We start from the raw sequence: 20,298 nt of genomic DNA on the forward strand, positions 1-20,298 counted from the left end.
TGTGTTGTTTAAGTGTTCCCTTTATTTTTTTGAGCAGTGTATATATATGCTGCTGACCAACCTCATAGTAGATATTCTGTACCACATCACAGGGTTGCTTTTAGGGCCTATACTGACTTCTTTCAAACACACGTCACTTTCCAGCAGCCAGACAAAAATAAACAAACAAACAAAAACAGGAAAAAACACGATGGTGTGTGACACATCATCATAAACAACATTTTCTGAACCACAAATAGAAGACTTTCTCTCATAATGTGTTATCTTTCAGAATTGTTTTGTAGGGTAACGGGCAAATGGAGACTCTTCATTTATCTTGCCCTGAAAATAGGAATAAAAAGAGTTAGAATTAATTTTGATTAAAAGATGTGTAACTTTTGAACGCATTGCATTAGAGACAAAAGACTGGAGCACAAACAGTGTGTAAAGCACAGCATATAAAAAAAGAAACCATCTTTGCATAGAATTGATCATCAACATCAATTATCTGATAAACTGGCCCAATTCTCGTGTTAAAATCCATTTTGGTTTACATCACATTGGTTTCCTGTGCGTTAAACAGCTTTTCTTCTGTCACTTCCATATCCGAATGTCCTGTTAATTGAACAGGAAGCTCTTTTGCATGCAATATCTATACTATCCTCATAGAAAAAATCTATTCACCAATGGCACGTCTTCAAGCCTCTGAAATGTTGAACCTCTGGAAGTAATGAGCTTTGCAATTCCAACAGCCAGCATAAGACCCAGACAGATGCAGAATATGCAGAGGACTGCTACGAGGCCCGGACTCCTTGATAAAACATGTCTCCCATCACTTTGTAAAGCTAAAAAAAATGAATAACAGTGATAAAGTATGGTTAAAAAATATATAAATGGAAAAAAATATATAAATCAGTAAACTGAATCTATTAATCAGGTGGCATTTATGAAACTTGAACATGCTGTTCTCTTGAAAGCTTAATTATAACAGAACCTATGTGTCCATTGGTAACAGTTTGCTTTACCACTAAGACTCACTGTCTGCAAGGATTATTTAATTTGATTAATTCAATAATATTTTAATTATTTTCATCTGAAACACACACCTGTGCTTGAGCTCATGTTCCCTGTTGTAAAATCAGAGTTTGGCGACAAAGTTGATGAGAAGATTGAGGATGTTGAGTCATGACCAGTTGTTCCAGTTAGGGTCTGATTCATAGTACTGTCAGCTGTAAAACCTCTAGAGGTCTGTATGGTGGTGCTGCCATTGTATGCTTCTGATGGAGTCAGTGGCTGAGAGGATTGGGAAGGCTCAGTTGTAGGTGATGAAGGGGATGATTCCAATGGGACTCTAGTGCTACTAGTAGGATCTGTATTAGGTGCTTCACTGACTGAGGTACTTGTTCTACTGGCTGGCGAGGCAGGGACCACTGTGGTGGTGACAGACAATGTTGGGGTATTCTTGGTGGTTGCCTTCGTTGCAGTGGACCCTGCATTAAAGGAGTGTTAGTATTGGATCATTTCACATTTACATACAGGCATAATCATGGGCGGCAGGTAGCTTAGTGGGTAAGAGTGTTGTGCCAGTAACCGAAAGGTCGCTGGTTCTAATCCCCGAGCCGACTAGGTGAAAAATCTGTCAATGTGCCCTTGAGCAAGGCACTTAACCCTAATTGCTCCTGTAAGTCGCTCTGGATAAGAGCGTCTGCTAAATGACTAAAAATAAAATAATTTTTTTTTAAAAAATCATATTTTGTTATGCTCTGTAACTGGATCATCCTGATAACAAATCTGAGTCCAAAGTTTTGAGATAATTTGTTTGTGATAAAACACATTGAGTCAAAACCTGGTATGCATTTGGGTAGTCTCTCGTGATGGACCAGGGACGGGGGACGGGGGGGACGGGGGGGTCGCGGCCTCAACTTACTGTTGAGAGTTAGAATAGTAGAATACACAAGGTGCAATTTCGAAATTGGTTGTGCATCAGCAGTTTTTCTCTTTTTATATCAGTCACTGATAGTCCATCAATATTTTTTAGATTGATTTGTTAGTTTAGCGGCGAGCTATCAACGTTTGTTATCAGTCTCACTCTGATACTTTTGGTCATGTAGTGTATGTGGACACCTGCTCGTCGAACATCTCATTCCAAAATCATGGGCATTAATATGGAGTTGGTCCCCCCTTTGCTGCTATAACAGCCTCCACTCTTCTGGGAAGGCTTTCCTCTAGATGTTGGAACATTGCTGCAGGGACTTGCTTCCATTCAGCCACAAGAGCATTAATGAGGTCGGGCACTGATGTTGGGCGATTAGGCCTGGCTCGCAGTCAGCGTTCCAATTCCTCCCAATGGTGTTCGATGGGGTTGAGGTCAGGACTCTGTGGAGGCCAGTCAAGTTCTTCCACAACGATGTTGAGAAACCATTTCTGTATGGACCTCACTTTGTGCACGAGGGCATTGTCATGCTGAAACAGGAAAGGGCCTTCCCCAGACTGTTGCCATAAAGTTGGAAGCACAGAATTGTCTAGAATGTCATTGTACGCTGAAGCGTTAAGATTTCCCTTCACTGGAACTAAGGGGCCTAGGCCGAACCATGAAAAACAGCCCCAGACCATTATTCCTCCTCCACCAAACTTTACAGTTGGGACTATGCATTCGGGCAGGTAGCGTTCTCTTGGCATGCACCAAACCCAGATTTGTCCGTTGGACTGCCAGATAGTGAAGCTTGATTCATCACTCCAGAGAACGCATTTCCGGCTAGCTTTACACCATTGCGGCCGACGCTTGGCATTGCGCATGGTGATCTTAGGCTTTTTTGCGGCTGCTCGGCCATGGAAACCCATTTCATGGAGCTCCCGACAAACAGTTCTTATGCTGACATTGCTTCCAGAGGCAGTTTGGAACTCAGTAGTGAGTGTTGCAACCGAGGACAGACGATTCTTATGCGCTACGCGCGTCAGCGGTCCCGTTCTGTGAGCTTGTGTGGCCTACCACTTCGCGGCTGAGCCGTTGTTGCTCCTAGACGTTTCCACTTAACAATAACAGCACTTACAGTTGACCGGGGCAGCTCTAGCAGGGCAGAAATGTGACAAACTGACTTGGAAAGTTGGCATCCTATGATGGTGCCACATTGAAAGTCTCTGAGCTCTTCAGTAAAGCCATTCCACTGCCAATGTTTGTCTATGGAGATTGTATGGCTGTGTGCTTGATTTCATACACCTGTCAGCAACGGGTGTGGCTGAAATAGCCGAATCCACTCATTTGAAGGGGTGTCCACGTACTTTTGTATACAGTTGAAGTCGGAAGTTTACATACACTTAGGTTGGAGTCATTAAAACTCATTTTTCAACCACTCCACAAATTTCTTGTTAACAAACTATCGTTTTGGCAAGTCGGTTAGGACAACTACTTTGTGCATGACACAAGTAATTTTTCCAACAATTGTTTACAGACAAATTATTTCACTTATAATTTACTATATCACAATTCCAGTGGGTCAGAAGTTTACATACAGTGAGGGAAAAAAGTATTTGATCCCCTGCTGATTTTGTACGTTTGCCTACTGACAAAGACATGATCAGTCTATAATTTTAATGTTAGGTTTATTTGAACAGTGAGAGACAAAATAACAAAACAAAAATCCAGAAAAACACATGTCAAAAATGTTATAAATTTATTTGCATTTTAATGAGGGAAATAAGTATTTGAACCTCTGCAAAACATTACTTAGTACTTGGTGGCAAAACCCTTGTTGGCAATCACAGAGGTCAGATGTTTCTTGTAGTTGGCCACCAGGTTTGCACACATCTCAGGAGGGATTTTGTCCCACTCCTCTTTGCAGATCTTCTCCAAGTCATTAAGGTTTCAAGCCTGACATTTGGCAACTCGAACCTTCAGCTCCCTCCACAGATTTTCTATGGGATTAAGGTCTGGAGACTGGCTAGGCCACTCCAGGACCTTAATGTGCTTCTTCTTGAGCCACTCCTTTGTTGCCTTGGCCGTGTGTTTTGGGTCATTGTCATGCTGGAATACCCATCTACGACCCATTTTCAATGCCCTGGCTGAGGGAAGGAGGTTCTCACCCATGATTTGACGGTACATGGCCCCGTCCATCGTCCCTTTGATGCGGTGAAGTTGTCCTGTCCCCTTAATAAAAAACCACCTCCATGTTTGACGGTGGGGATGGTGTTCTTGGGATCATAGGCAGCATTCCTCCTCCTCCAAACACGGCGAGTTGAGTTGATGCCAAAGAGCTCGATTTTGGTCTCATCTGACCACAACACTTTCACCCAGTTCTCCTCTGAATCATTCAGATGTTCATTGGCAAACTTCAGACGGGCCTGTATATCTGCTTTCTTGAGCAGGGGGACCTTGCGAGCGCTGCAGGATTTCAGTCCTTCAAGGCGTAGTGTGTTACCAATTGTTTTCTTGGTGACTATGGTCCCAACTGCCTTGAGATCATTGACAAGATCCTCCCGTGTAGTTCTGGGCTGATTCCTCACCGTTTTCATGATAATTTCAACTCCACGAGGTGAGATCTTGCATGGAGCCCCAGGCCGAGGGAGATTGACAGTTATTTTGTGTTTCTTCCATTTGCGAATAATCGCACCAACTGTTGTCACCTTCTCACCAAGCTGCTTGGCGATGGTGTTGTAGCCCAATTCCAGAAAATGATGTTATGGCTTTAGAAGGTTCTGATAGGCTAATTGACATCATTTGAGTCAATTGGAGGTGTACCTGTGGATGTATTTTAAGGCCTACCTTCAAACTCAGTGCCTCTTTTCTTGACATCATGGGAAAATCACAAGAAACCAGCCAAGACCTCAGAACATTTTTTGTAGACCTCTACAATTCTGGTTCATCCTTGGAAGCAATTTCCAAACGCCTGAAGGTACCACGTTCATCTGTACAAACAATAGGACGCAAGTATAAACACCATGGGACCACGCAGCCATCATACCGCTCAGGAAGGAGATGCGTTCTGTCTCCTAGAGATGAACATACTTTGTTGCGAAAAGTGCAAATCAATCCCAGAACAACAGCAAAGGACCTTGTGAAGATGCTGGAGGAAACAGGTACAAAAGTATTTATATCTACAGTAAAACGAGTCCTATATCGACATAACCTGAAAGGCCGATCAGCAAGGAAGAAGCCACTGCTCCAAAACTGCCATAAAAAAGCCAGACTACGGTTTGCAACTGCACATGGGGACAAAGATCGGACTTTTTGGAGAAATATCCTCTGGTCTGATGAAACAAAAATAGAACTGTTTGGCCATAATGACCATTGTTATGTTTGGAGGAAAAAGGGGGTTGCTTGCAAGCCGAAGAACACCATCCCAACCGTGAAGCACGGGGGTGGCAGCATCATGCTGTGGGGGTTCATTGCTGCAGGAGGGACTGGTGCACTTCACAAAATAGATGGCATCATGAGGAAGGAAAAGTATGTGGATATATTGAAGCAACATCTCAAGACATCAGTCAGGAAGTTAAAGCTTGGTCGCAAATGGGTCTTCCAAATGGACAATGACCCCAAGCATACTTCCAAAGTTGTGGCAAAATGGCTTAAGGACAACAAAGTCAACGTATTGGAGTGGCCATCACAAAGCCCTGACCTCAATCCTATAGAAAAGTTGTGGGCAGAACTGAAAAAGCGTGTGCGAGCAAGGAGGCCTACAAACCTGACTCCGTTACACCAGCTCTGTCAGGAGGAATGGGCCAAAATTCACCCAACTTATTGTGGGAAGCTTGTGGAAGGCTACCCGAAACGTTTGACCCAAGTTAAACAATTTAAAGGCAATGCTACCAAATACTATTTGAGTGTATGTAAACTTCTGACCCACTGGGAATGTGATGAAATAAATAAAAGCTGAAATAAATCATTCTCTCTACTATTATTCTGACATTTAACATTCTTAAAATAAAGTGGCGATCCTAACTGACCTAAGACAGGGAATTTTTGCTAGGACTAAATGTCAGGAAAAACGGAGTTTAAATGTATTTGGCTAAGGTGTATGTTAACTTCCGACTTCAACTTTATATAGTGTATCATATTAAAATCTGCAAACATTTCTCTCCCTCCCATGGCAAAATGTGCATAATTTCAGCAAACTTGTTTTAAAACTGCAACATTTTCTCTACACCCCATGGAAAAAGGAGTAGAATTGCAAGAAAAGAAAAAATATATATAAATATATATCTCCGCTGTCAAGAGGGGGGCCACTAAAATGTTTTGCTTGCAATGTGGTGGTGAGGAGGGGGGGCGCTCATGATGAGTTCAGATTTTTTGTGGCCCTCACCCCCATCAAAGTTGCACATCCCTGTGATAGACTGTTACTGGCCATTGCACAAGCAACATTTGGTTCTGTATTGGGTGCTGAGATTAGCATTTGGGTAGCACAACTGGGTCGATTGACAAAGTTACATGTAGAGCTGGAGTGTGAAAAAGAAATGTAATGTCTGTTTTGCTAATGAAGAACAAGACTTCACATGATTAGCATATTATGTAAGTAATACTACATTTTGAAATATCTAAAATGGTAGATGTAAATAACCCAGATGGTGCCACTATATTAACAGACAACTACAGATTCAACTCATCCCATTTGCTTGGAGGCACCCCCCTGGCCCTTTAGGTTTCACTGGAACTTTCTTCATTAGTGACCTAATGCTCTATGACCTTAGAAAACCCTGGATTAAATTCAGACCTTTTATAAAATACTTTGTAGCTGATTGTATGTATGTGCATTATACAAAAATAAACGTATATCACTTGACCTGAAACCACCATGTCCAGTATTGTGTGAAACAAGTATTTCCTGGTCATGTTTTTTGTTTTTGTTTTACAGTGTGATCATAACCTCCTGTTTTGCATAATTTTGCATGTACAATGAGCCCTCCATCCAGTTTGGGTAAAGTATTCTCCAAGCAAACAGGTTTTACGAAGAAAATGTAAATAAAATAAATAAAATAAAATGTAAAATACTGACTTACCTAGAGCGACGGCTACCAAAACAAATGATATACATTTAGTGACACTCATTGCTCCTGCCATGTTGCCCTAGAGGTAAAGAGACTCAACTCAACAGCACGTCCACATTATTACATCCTTGGAAGCAGGATGTTGGTAAATGGCCAAGGAGGTGTGCTTTTTTATTCAGTGCGTATTCAATGGCTGGGGCTGGCGAGTCACTGTTTGAACAAGTGTGTTTGCTCAATAATAAAATGGGCCGCTCAAGTTACCACCCTCAGAGCTTTGGGAGTTGAATGGCAGCCAACAGTTTTGAGGCTTTACAGAAGGATTAATTATTCCACAAAACAATCAATATCCTTTAAACACACATTCACATCATAACTTTCTTAATGCATATTTAGTTTCGTCAGCTATTGTTTAATATCTACTGTTTAAAAATATTTGAAAAAATATTAATTGAATTCCTAAAAATACAAAGACAACATACTAAAATAAAGCAGCATTGTCTGAGAAAATAATCACTAGCTAGGTTTTCCATCTAACTGGCTACAGATTTTCATGCGAATATTCTAAAATCTGCATAAAGAAAATATGCGCATTTTCCCACCAGTGGTGTTTCCACCAAATGGACTTGTTGCAGATAAAATTATGTAGGGACACAAAATTTACTTTTTCGCTTAAGTTTTCATGTACCAAATAAAAATCTAAAATTCAGACTGTTAAATAGCCATCACTAGCACATTAGAGGCTGCTGCTGCCTATTGAAATCACTGGCCACTTTAAGAAATGGAACACTAGTCACTTTAATAATGTTTACATATCTTGCACTACTGCATTCTATTCTATAATATTCTTCTGTATCTTAGTCCATGCCGCTCTGTCATTGCTTGTCCATATACAGTGGGGAGATCAAGTATTTGATACACTGCCAATTTTGCAGGTTTTCCTACTTACAAAGCATGTAGAGGTCTGTAATTTTTATCATAGGTACACTTCAACTGTGAGAGACGGAATCTAAAACAAAAATCCAGAAAATCACATTGTATGATTTTTAAGTAATTAATTTGCATTTTATTGCATGACATAAGTATTTGATCACCTACCAACCAGTAAGAATTCCGGCTCTCACAGACCTGTTAGTTTTTCTTTAAGAAGCCCTCCTGTTCTCCACTCATTACCTGTATTAACTGCACCTGTTTGAACTCGTTACCTGTATAAAAGACACCTGTCCACACACTCAATCAAACAGACTCCAACCTCTCCACAATGGCCAAGACCAGAGAGCTGTGTAAGGACATCAGGGATAAAATTGTAGACCTGCACGAGGCTGGGATGGGCTACAGGACAATAGGCAAGCAGCTTGGTGAGAAGGCAACAACTGTTGGCACAATTATTAGAAAATGGAAGAAGTTCAAGATGACGGTCAATCACCCTCGGTCTGGGGCTCCATGCAAGATCTCACCTCGTGGGGCATCAATGATCATGAGGAAGGTGAGGGATCAGCCCAGAACTACACGGCAGGACCTGGTCAATGACCTGAAGAGAGCTGGGACCACAGTCTCAAAGAAAACCATTAGTAACACACTACGCCGTCATGGATTAAAATCCTGCAGCGCACGCAAGGTCCCCCTGCTCAAGCCAGCGCATGTCCAGGCCCGTCTGAAGTTTGCCAATGACCATCTGGATGATCCAGAGGAGGAATGGGAGAAGGTCATGTGGTCTGATGAAACAAAAATAGAGCTTTTTGGTCTAAACTCCACTCGCCGTGTTTGGAGGAAGAAGAAGGATGAGTACAACCCCAAGAACACCATCCCAACCGTGAAGCATGGAGGTGGAAACATCATTCTTTGGGGATGCTTTTCTGCAAAGGGGACAGGACGACTGCACCATATTGAGGGGGAGGATGGATGGGGCCATGTATCGTGAGATCTTGGCCAACAACCTCCTTCCCTCAGTAAGAGCATTGAAGATGGGTCGTGGCTGGGTCTTCCAGCATGACAACGACCGAAACACACAGCCAGGGCAACTAAGGAGTGGCTCCGTAAGAAGCATCTCAAGGTCCTGGAGTGGCCTAGCCAGTCTCCAGACCTGAACCCAATAGAAAATCTTTGGAGGGAGCTGAAAGTCCGTATTGCCCAGCGACAGCCCCGAAACCTGAAGGATCTGGAGAAGGTCTGTATGGAGGAGTGGGCCAAAATCCCTGCTGCAGTGTGTGCAAACCTGGCCAAGACCTACAGGAAACATATGATCTCTGTAATTGCAAACAAAGGTTTCTGTACCAAATATTAAGTTCTGCTTTTCTGATGTATCAAATACTTATGTCATGCAATAAAATGCAAATTATTTACTTAAAAATCACACACTGTGATTTTCTGGTTTTTTGTTTTAGATTCCGTCTCTCACAGTTGAAGTGTACCTATGATAAAAATTACAGACCTCTACATGCTTTGTAAGTAGGAAAACCTGCAAAATCGGCAGTGTATCAAATACTTGTTCCCCCCACTGTATGTATATATTCTTAAATCCCATTCCTTACTTTTTTGTGTGTATTGGGTATATGTTGTGAAATTGTTAGATATTACTGCACTGTCGGAGCTAGAAGCACAAGCATTTCGCTACACCCGCTATAACATCTGCTAAACACGTTTATGTGACAAATAAAATTTGATTTTGATTTGATGTCAACATCATACTTTCAAAATCTTAGCTAGCAGTCATCATGAATCAAGTTGACAATCTACTGGCAAATCCTTTATAATCCTTGTCATATGAAGAGAAATAATGACGTGAAATTATAGATAAAATGTATCGTGCTCAACGTTAAACAACAAGTTGGAAATCGCAAATTCAACAATGAGTGGTTTGGAAGGAATCAGTGGCTAACTGCAAGCATTGCAAAGCAATCACTAGCCTGCTATTCAGTGGACTGGGTGTGTGGTCCCAACTCTGGGTTTAAGGGTCTCTTTTCCAAGTTTAAAATTATAAACATTCAACATTGACCATGTTGTCAATCCAGCATGATTTCTGCCGCACTCAAAACAACTGTAAATTCAGAACTGGGAAATCTGACTTCAGTGAGTTCATGATGTTACAACACTGTATATATACATAATATGACATTTGAAATGTCTTTATTCTTTTGAAACTTCTGAGTGTAATGTTTACTGTTAATATTTATTGTTTATTTCACTTTTGTTTACTATCTACTTCACTTGCTTTGGCAATGTTAACACACGTTTCCCATGCCAATAAAGCCCTTAAATTGAAATTGAATTGAATTGAGAGAGATCATGAGCAAATGGGCTCCCGCATGTTTCAGCATGTTTTTACAAAAATATACATTTAAAGTTAGATAAACTTTGATTTTTCCGCAAGGACATATACAGGATACTACCCTCCACAACATAACCTTCACTCCAAATCAAAACTCCAAACCTCCAACCTGATTTTGGACAAAATTACCTGGAAGGATTCCTACTACCAAATATTCTTATTTTCAAGGTCTATACAGCAAATGCTCTGGCAAACCAATGACCAGCAAAAGAAGCACAAGAAACCTGAAAACACCATCCAACCTGGAACTGAGTGAGTAATGTTTAGTCTGAAGCTACTTTTAAAGCCAAGAAGAAGAAAAAAATTACAATGATATATTTTACTTTATAAGTACTGAATGCTAAGTTAAGGCAACCAAGCTTGCTAGGACAGAACAAATCAGATCAAATCAATTAGCACTGAGGTGTGAAATGAGAGGTGTCAAAGCCCTTGAGCCCAACAATGCCAGGAGAGTTTCACAGCCTCTCCCACCCAAATGCAAAGGCTTTTGAAGCCCCCTCCATCTGTGCAGAGGTCATTACAATACAGTACCTCCTGGATTCATCTCTATTTTGAACTGATATGCAGCCAGGACACTTCAATTGTAAATTACCTCAATAAGAAACAATATTGTTGCTTTGATCACATCAGAAGATATCCTCCTCGCAATCTCCAAAATACAACAGCCACAGGACAACTTTGTTTGGACGTCGTAAAGGACCATTCGCCGAACCTGAAGAGATATAGCTAGCTAATGACCTCCTTTTCCACATGGAAAAAAAACGTTGCTAGCAACGTTAGCTAGCTAGCTGGGATTTTCTACAAGGAATCTGCCTTCCGAATGTTTTTTTTTTTTTTAAAGCTTCTCCCAAGTGTGTGTGACACCTATTCCCGTTGCCTGCTGCACTGCTGCTTGGATTCCACCTGGCGACCTGTTCACCGTCTGCCCTATCTCCCGTGTGTGCTGGAGGCTTTCGCTCGCCTCCAGCACACACGCACTGTTGGGGCGAGTGACTCTGAACTTACAATGGCTAGCCCCAAGTCATTCAAATGTTTTCTTGTGCTTCATGCTATTTGCCTCATGACTCCTGCGTGCTTTGTTGACTATGAACTTGCTTGTTTACCCAACTGTGGGACAGACTGTTTGTTCCCACACTCGGGACTCTGACTCTCTATTGGTTACACGGACTCTTGGCCTCCCATCCTATTCTAACCACCTCTCGCCGGCTTTGTATTCATGTTACCTCATGGAATTGCTGTACAATATGATCTTGTTGCCATATAATGCACATTCAAATGTCATAAATCAACATTGCAGAGCTCTCCCTGTCCTCTGCCGTGCCCTGATTGTATTATTGCTGATGGTATCTGGAAATGTGCATGTACACCCTGGCCCATCTACTGTTGCTAGCCCCAATTCTGACTTGTGCGCTAATATCTGCTTCACTGATTTCTGCTCTCGTAAAAGCCTGGGTTTTCTGCATGTTAACACTAGAAGCTTATTACCTAAAATGTATAAATTGAAAGTGTGGGTTTACAGCTCCAATCCAGATGTGTTGGTCATTACTGAGACGTGGTTAAGAAAGAGTGTTTTGAACACTGATGTTAACCTTTGTGGTTCTAACCTTTTTCGGCAAGACAGATCTTCCAAAGGTGGTGGAGTGGCATTCTTTACCAAGGAACACCTTCAGTGCTTGGTTGTCTCCACCAAGTCTGTCTCCAAACAATTTGAATTGCTGGTTTTAAACATTAAACTTTCAAATAGCTCTTTGTTGACTGTTGCTGGGTGTTATCGTCCACCATCAGCACCGGCATGTACCCTAAACGCCCTTAGCTCTCTCCTGGCCCCTTACACTAAGTCTGAATTTGTCCTGCTAGGTGACCTAAACTGGGACATGCTTAAACCACCTGACCAAGTCCTAAAGCAATGAGACTCCCTAAATCTTTCTCAGATTATTACCAATCCCACAAGATATGACTCCAAACACCCAGAAAAGGCTGGGTTATCCTCACAAATTATCCTGATAGGTATCAGTCTGGTGTTTTCTGTAATGACCTTAGTGATCACTGTTTTACAGCCTGCGTTCGTAATGGCTGCTCAGTGAAACGACCTGTCCTGATTTGTCATAGACGCTTGCTAAAAAACGTTAATGAGCAAGCCTTCCTTCATGTCCTGGCCTCTGTAAATTGGTATAGAATCAGCTTGAGCCCCTCTGTCGAAGACGCTTGGACCTTCTTTTTTGATATTTTCAGTGGTATTGTTAACAAACACGCCCCCATTGAGAAAATGAGAATTAAAAACAGGTTCAGCCCCTGGTTCGACCGTGATCTGGCAGAGTTACTCCACCTCAAGAATTTCATTTGGCGAAAGGCTCGGCACACGCATACTCAGGCTGACTGGTTCTCGTTCAGGCAAATGAGAAATAAGTGCACTCAGGCTATCCGGAAGGCCAAAGTTAGTTACTTTAAGGAGCAGTTCTCTCTCTGTGGGTCTAACTCCAAGAAGTTCTGGAAAACGGTTAAAGATCTGGAGAATAAACCCTCCTCCTTACAGCTGCCCATGTCCCTTAATGGTGATGATGTGGTTGTTACTGACAAGGAGCACATGGCTGAGCTCTTTAGTCACCACTTCATTAAGTCAGGATTCCTATTTGACTCAGCCATGCCTCCTTGCCCGTCCAACATTTCCTCTTCTCCCACCCCTTCTAATGCGACTAGCCCCGATGCTCCTCCCTCTTTTTCCCCGCTACAAAGTTTCTCCCTGCAGGCGGTCACTGATTCTGAGGTGCTAAAGGAGCTCCTTAAACTTGACCCCAAAAAACCATCTGGGTCAGATGGTTTAGACCCTTTTTTTTTATGTTGCTGCCCCTATCATCGCCAAGCCTATCTCTGACCTTTTTAACCTGTCTCTCCTCTCTGGGGAGGTTCCCATAGCTTGGAAGGCAGCCACGGTGCGTCCTTTATTTAAAGGGGGAGATCAAGCTGATCCTAACTGTTATAGGAAATTTTCTATTTTTCCCTGTTTATCAAAAGTGTTGGAAAAACTTGTCAATAATCAACTGACTGGCTTTCTTGATGTCTATAGTATTCTCTCTGGTATGCAATCTGGTTTCCGCTCAGGTTATGGATGTGTCAGTGCAACCTTAAAGGTCCTAAATGATGTCACCATTGCCCTTGATTCTAAGCAATGTTGTGCTGCTATTTGTATTGTCTTGGCCAAAGCTTTTGATACGGTAGACCATTCCATTCTTGTGTGCCAGCAAAGGAGTATTGGTGTCTCTGAGGGGTCTTTGGCCTGGTTTGCTAACTACCTCTCTCAAAGAGTGCAGTGTATAAAGTCAGAACATCTGCTGTCTCAGCCACTGCCTGTCACCAAGGGAGTACCCCAAGGCTCGATCCTAGGCCCCACGCTCTTCTCAATTTACATCAACAACATAGCTCAGGCAGTAGGAAGCTCTCTCATCCATTTATATGCAGATGATACAGTCTTATACTCAGCTGGCCCCTCACCGGATTTTGTGTTAATCGCTCTACAACAAAGCTTTGGTGTCCAACAAGCTTTCTCTGCCCTTAACCTTGTTCTGAACACCTCCAAAACAAAGGACATGTGGTTTGGTAAGAAGAATGCCCCTCTCCCCACCGGTGTGATTACTACCTGAGGGTTTAGAGCTTGAGGTAGTCACCTCATACAAGTACCTGGGAGTATGGCTAGACGGTACACTGTCCTTCTCTCAGCACATATCAAAGCTGCAGGCTAAGGTTAAATCTAGACTTGGTTTCCTCTATCGTAATCGCTCCTCTTTCACCTCAGCTGCCAAACTAACCCTGATTCAGATGACCATCCTACCCATGCTAGATTACAGAGATGTAATTTATAGATCAGCAGGTAAGGTTGCTCTCGAGTGGCTAGATGTTCTTTACCATTCGGCCATCAGATATGCCACCATTGCTCCTTATAGGACACATCACTGCACTCTATACTCCTCTGTAGACTGGTCATCTCTGTATACCCGTCGCAAGACCCACTGGTTGATGCTTATTTATAAAACCGTCTTAGGACTCACTCCCCCCTATCTGAGATACCTACTGCAGCCCTCATCCTCCACATACAGTGCCTTGCAAAGGTTTTTCCTATTTTGTTGCATTACAACCTGTAATTTAAATGGATTTTTATTTTGATTTTATGTAATGGACATACACAAAATAGTCAAAATTGGTGAAGTGAAATGAAAAAAATAAATAACGGAAAAGTGGTGCGTGCATATGTATTCACCCCCTTTGCTATGAAGCCCCTAAATAAGATCTGGTGCAACCAATTACCTTCAGAAGTCACATAATTAGTTAAATAAAGTCCACCTGTGTGCAATCTAAGTGTCACATGATCTCAGTATATATACACCTGTTCTGAAAGGCCCCAGAGTCTGCAACACCACTAAGCAAGGGGCACCACCAAGCAAGCGGCACCATGAAGACCAAGGAGCTCTCCAAACAGGTCAGGGACAAAATTGTGGAGAAGTACAGATCAGGGTTGGTTATAAATAAATATCAGAAACTTTGAACATCACGGAGCACCATTAAATCCATTATTAACAAATGGAAAGAATATGGCACCACAACAAACCTGCCAAGAGAGGGCCGCCCACCAAAACTCACAGACCAGGCAAGAAGGGCATTAATCAGAGAGGCAACAAAGAGACCAAAGATAACCCTGAAAGAGCTGCAAAGCTCCACAGCGGAGATTGGAGTATTTGTCCATAGGACCACTTTAAGCCGTACACTCCACAGAGCTGGGCTTTACTGAAAAGTGGCCAGAAAAAAGCCATTGCTTAAATAAAAATTTTTTCGCCAAAAGCCATGTGGGAGACTCCCCGAACATATGGAAGAAGGTACTATGGTCACATCGACTATGGTCACATCAAAATCGAGCTTTTTGGCCATCAAGGAAAAGGCTATGTCTGGCGCAAACCCAACACCACTCATCACCCCGAGTACACCATCCCCACAGTGAAGCATGGTGAAGCATGGTGGTGGCAGCATCATGCTGTGTGGATGTTTTTCATCGGCAGGGACTGGGAAACTAGTCAGAATTGAAGGAATGATGGATGGCGCTAAATTCAGGGAAATTCTTGAGAGAAACCTGTTTCAGTCTTCCAGAGATTTGTAGCTCAGCTGGTCCTCTGTAGCTCAGCTGGTAGAGCACGGCGCTTGTAACGCCAAGGTAGTGGGTTCGATCCCCGGGACCACCCATACACAAAAATGTATGCACGCACGACTGTAAGTCGCTTTGGATAAAAGCGTCTGCTAAATGGCATATTATTATTATTATTATTATTATTTGAGACTGGGACGGAGGTTCACCTTCCAGCAGGACAATGACCCTAAGCATACTGCTAAAGCAACACTTGAGTGGTTTAAGGGGAAACATTTAAATGTCTTGGAAAGCCCAGACCTCAATCCAATTGAGAATCTGTGGTATGACTTAAAGATTGCTGTACACCAGCGGAACCCATCCAACTTGAAGGAGCTAGAGCAGTTTTGCCTTGAAGAATGGGCAAAAATCCCAGTGGCTAGATGTGCCAAGCTTATAGAGACATACCCTAAGAGACTTGCAGCTGTAATTGCTGCAAAAGGTGGCTCTACAAAGTATTGACTTTGGGAGGGTGAATAGTTATGCAAAATATATTTTGCATCTTTAAAGTGGTAGGCATATTGTGTAAATCAAATGATACAAACCCCCAAAAAATCAATTTTAATTCCAGGTTGTAAGGCAACAAAATAGGAAAAATGCCAAGGGGGGTGAATACTTTCGCAAGCCACTGTACAACATCCGTTCTGCCAGTCACATTCTGTTAAAGGTCCCCAAAGCACACACATCCCTGGGTCGCTCCTCTTTTCAGTTCGCTGCAGCTAGCGACTGGAACGAGCTGCAAAAAACACTCAAACTGGACAGTTATCTCCATCTCTTTATTCAAAGACTCAATCATGGACACTCTTACTGACAGTTGTGGCTGCTTCACGTGATACAGTTGAAGTCGGAAGTTTACATACACCTTAGCCAAACACATTTAAACTCCGTTTTTCACAATTCCTGACATTCAATCCTAGTAAAAATTCCCTGTCTTAGGTCAGTTAGGATCACCACTTTATTTTAAGAATGTGAAATGTCAGAATAATAGTAGAGAGAATTATTTATTTAAGCTTTTATTTATTTAATCACATTCCCAGTGGGTCAGAAGTTTACATACACTCAATTAGTATTTGGTAGCATTGCCTTCAAATTGTTTAACTTGGGTCAAACATTTCGGGTAGCCTTCCACAAGCTTCCCACAATAAGTTGGGTGAATTTTGGCCCATTCCTCCTGACAGAGCTGGTGTAACGGAGTCAGGATTGTAGGCCTCCTTGCTCGCACACACTTTTTCAGTTCTGCCCACACATTTTCTATAGGATTAAGGTCAGTGCTTTGTGATGGCCACTCCAATACCTTGACTTTGTTGTCCTTAAGCCATTTTGCCACAACTTTGAAAGTATGCTTGGGGTCATTGTCCATTTGGAAGACCCATTTGCGACCAAGCTTTAACTTCCTGACTGATGTCTTGAGATGTTGCTTCAATATATCCACATAATTTTCCTTCCTCGTGATGCCATCTATTTTGTGAAGTGCACCAGTCCCTCCTGCAGCAAAGCACCCCCAAAGCATGATGCTGCCACCCACGTGCTTCACGGTTGGGATGGTGTTCTTCGGCTTGCAAACGTCCCCCTTTTTCCTCCAAACATAACGATGGTCATTATGGCCAAACAGTTCTATTTTTGTTTCATCAGACCAGAGGACATTTAACCAAAAAGTACGATCTTTGTCCCCATGTACAGTTGTAATCCGTAGTCTGGCTTTTTTATGGCGGTTTTGGAGCAGTGGCTTCTTCCTTGCTGATCGGCCTTTCAGGTTATGTCGATATAGGACTCGTTTTACTGTGGATATAGATACTTTTGTACCTGTTTCCTCCAGCATCTTAACAAGGTCCTTTGCTGTTGTTCTGGGATTGATTTGCACTTTTCGCACCAAAGTATGTTCATCTCTAGGAGACAGAACGCATCTCCTTCCTGAGCGGTATGACGGCTGCATGGTCCCATGGTGTTTATACTTGCATACTATTGTTTGTACAGATGAACGTGGTACCTTCAGGCGTTTGGAAATTGCTTCCAAGGATGAACCAGACTTGTGGAGGTCAACCATTTTTTTCTGAGGTCTTGGCTGATTTCTTTTGATTTTCCCATGATGTCAAGCAAAGAGGCACTGTGTTTGAAGGTAGGCCTTGAAATACATTCACAGTACACCACCAATTGACTCAAATTATGTCAATTAGCCTATCAGAAGCTTCTAAAGCCATGACAACATTTTCTGGAATTTTCCAAGCTGTTTAAAGGCACAGTCAACTTAGTGTATGTAAACTTCTGACCCACTGGAATTGTGATACAGTGAATTATAAGTGAAATAATCTGTCTGTAAACAATTGCTGGAAAAATTACTTGTGTCATGAACAAAGTAGATCTCCTAACAGACTTGCCAAAACTATAGTTTGTTAACAAGAAATTTGTGGAGTGGTTGAAAAACGAGTTTTAATGACTCCAACCTAAGTGTATGTAAACTTCCAACTTCAACTGTATATTGTTGTCTCTACCTTCTTGCCGTTTGTGCTGTTGTCTGTGCCCAATAATGTTTGTACCATGTTCAAATCAAATCAAATAAAATGTTATTTGCCACATGCGCCGAATACAACAGGTGTAGACATTACCATGAAATGCTTACTTACAGCCCTTAACCAACAATGCATTTCTTTTTTAATAAAAATAAAACAACAACAAAAAACTGTAGAGAAAAAAAGAGCAGAAGTAAAATAAAATAACAGTAGGGAGGCTATATACAGGGGGGTACCGGTGCAGAGTCAATTTGTTTTGTGCTGCTACCATTTTGTGCTGCTGCCATGTTGTGTTGCTACCATGCTGTGTTGTCATGTGTTGCTGCCATGCTATGTTGTTGTCTTATGTCTCTCTTTATGTAGTGTTGTGGTGTCTCTCTTGTTGTGATGTGTGTTTTATCCTATATATATTACATTTTTTAAATCCCAGCCCCCGTCCCCGCAGGAGGCCTTTTGCCTTTTGGTAGGCCGTCATTGTAAATAAGAGTTTGTTCTTAACTGACTTGCCTAGTTAAATGAAGGTTAAACAAACAAACAAACAAACAAAAAATAACTGGGAACTCGGGAATAAACGAGTGCCGACTGGGAAAATACGTTTGAACGGTCATCCAACTCGGAATTGTAAGTCGGGAACTCATGCCTCTTTCTAGAGCTACGACCTGAAGGTCACTGACGTCATCATGATTCAGCCTTGTTTTTTTCCGCTTTCCCAGTTGTCTTGAATGCACCATAAATCCAGAGAATGCCAGACTTTGATGACAAAATTTGCCCATGAAGGACTGCCGCGCCACCTTCCTGTTCAAGTGAGCACAGCACAACAAGGTGAGTCCAAAAATTTATTGTATGCTAATGCATAAATAATATAATGTGCCAGGGAGATACAGTGAGGGAAAAAAGTATTTGATCCCCTCTCAATCAGAAAGATTTCTGGCTCCCAGGTGTCTTTCATACAGGTAATGAGCTGAGATTAGGAGCACACTCTTAAAGGGAGTGCTCCTAATCTTAGCTTGTTACCTGTATAAAAGACACCTGTCCACAGAAGCAATCAATCAATCAGATTCCAAACTCTCCACCATGACCAAGACCAAAGATCTCTCCAAGGATGTCAGGGACAAGATTGTAGACCTACACAAGGCTGGAATGGGCTACAACACCATCGCCAAGCAGCTTGGTGAGAAGGTGACAACAGTTGGTGCGATTATTCGCAAATGGAAGAAACACAAAATAACTGTCAATCTCCCTCGGCCTGGGGCTCCATGCAAGATCTCACCTCGTGGAGTTGAAATGATCATGAAAACGGTGAGGAATCAGCCCAGAACTACACGGGAGGATCTTGTCAATGATCTCAAGGCAGCTGGGACCATAGTCACCAAGAAAACAATTGGTAACACACTACGCCGTGAAGGACTGAAATCCTGCAGCGCCCGCAAGGTCCCCCTGCTCAAGAAAGCACATATAAAGGCCCGTCTGAAGTTTGCCAATGAACATCTGAATGATTCAGAGGAGAACTGGGTGAAAGTGTTGTGGTCAGATGAGACCAAAATCGAGATCTTTGGCATCAACTCAACTCGCCGTGTTTGGAGGAGGACGAATGCTGCCTATGACCTCAAGAACACCATCCCCACCGTCAAACATGGAGGTGGAAACATTATGCTTTGGGGGTGTTTTTCTGCTAAGGGGACAGGACAACTTCACCGCATCAAAGGGACGATGGACGGGGCCATGTACCGTCAAATCTTGGGTGAGAACCTCCTTCCCTCAGCCAGGGCATTGAAAATGGGTCGTGGATGGGTATTCCAGCATGACAATGACCCAAAACACACGGCCAAGGCAACAAAGGAGTGGCTCAAGAAGAAGCACATTAAGGTCCTGGAGTGGCCTAGCCAGTCTCCAGACCTTAATCCCATAGAAAATCTGTGGAGGGAGCTGAAGGTTTGAGTTGCCAAACGTCAGCCTCAAAACCTTAGTGACTTGGAGAAGATCTGCAAAGAGGAGTGGAACAAAATCCCTCCTGAGATGTGTGCAAACCTGGTGGCCAACTACAAGAAACATCTGACCTCTGTGATTTCCAACAAGGGTTTTGCCACCAAGTACTAAGTCATGTTTTGCAGAGGGGTCAAATACTTATTTCCCTCATTAAAATGCAAATCAATTTATAACATTTTTGACATGCGTTTTTCTGGATATTTTTGTTGTTATTCTGTCTCTCACTGTTCAAATAAACCTACCATTAAAATTATAGACTGATCATGTCTTTGTCAGTGGGCAAACGTACAAAATCAGCAGGGGATCAAATAATTTTTTCCCTCACTGTATGTATGCTGTAGCTAAGAAAGTAATAC

At 42.3% G+C, this 20,298-nt stretch overlaps 1 long non-coding RNA gene across 1 annotated transcript; it reads right to left on the minus strand.

The window, feature by feature from the left end:
• On the minus strand, positions 1-7,077 carry LOC123492004. Its single transcript, XR_006661580.1, has 4 exons — positions 6,970-7,077; positions 1,086-1,469; positions 664-824; positions 1-321 (listed from the first exon to the last, which is right to left on the minus strand). It is a non-coding gene; the product is annotated as an uncharacterized LOC123492004 (long non-coding RNA).
• Positions 7,078-20,298: the final 13,221 nt, after the last annotated feature.

Source organism: Coregonus clupeaformis, chromosome 11, assembly GCF_020615455.1.
Source record: "Coregonus clupeaformis isolate EN_2021a chromosome 11, ASM2061545v1, whole genome shotgun sequence".
In the NCBI taxonomy this organism is placed as follows: Eukaryota; Metazoa; Chordata; class Actinopteri; order Salmoniformes; family Salmonidae; genus Coregonus; species Coregonus clupeaformis.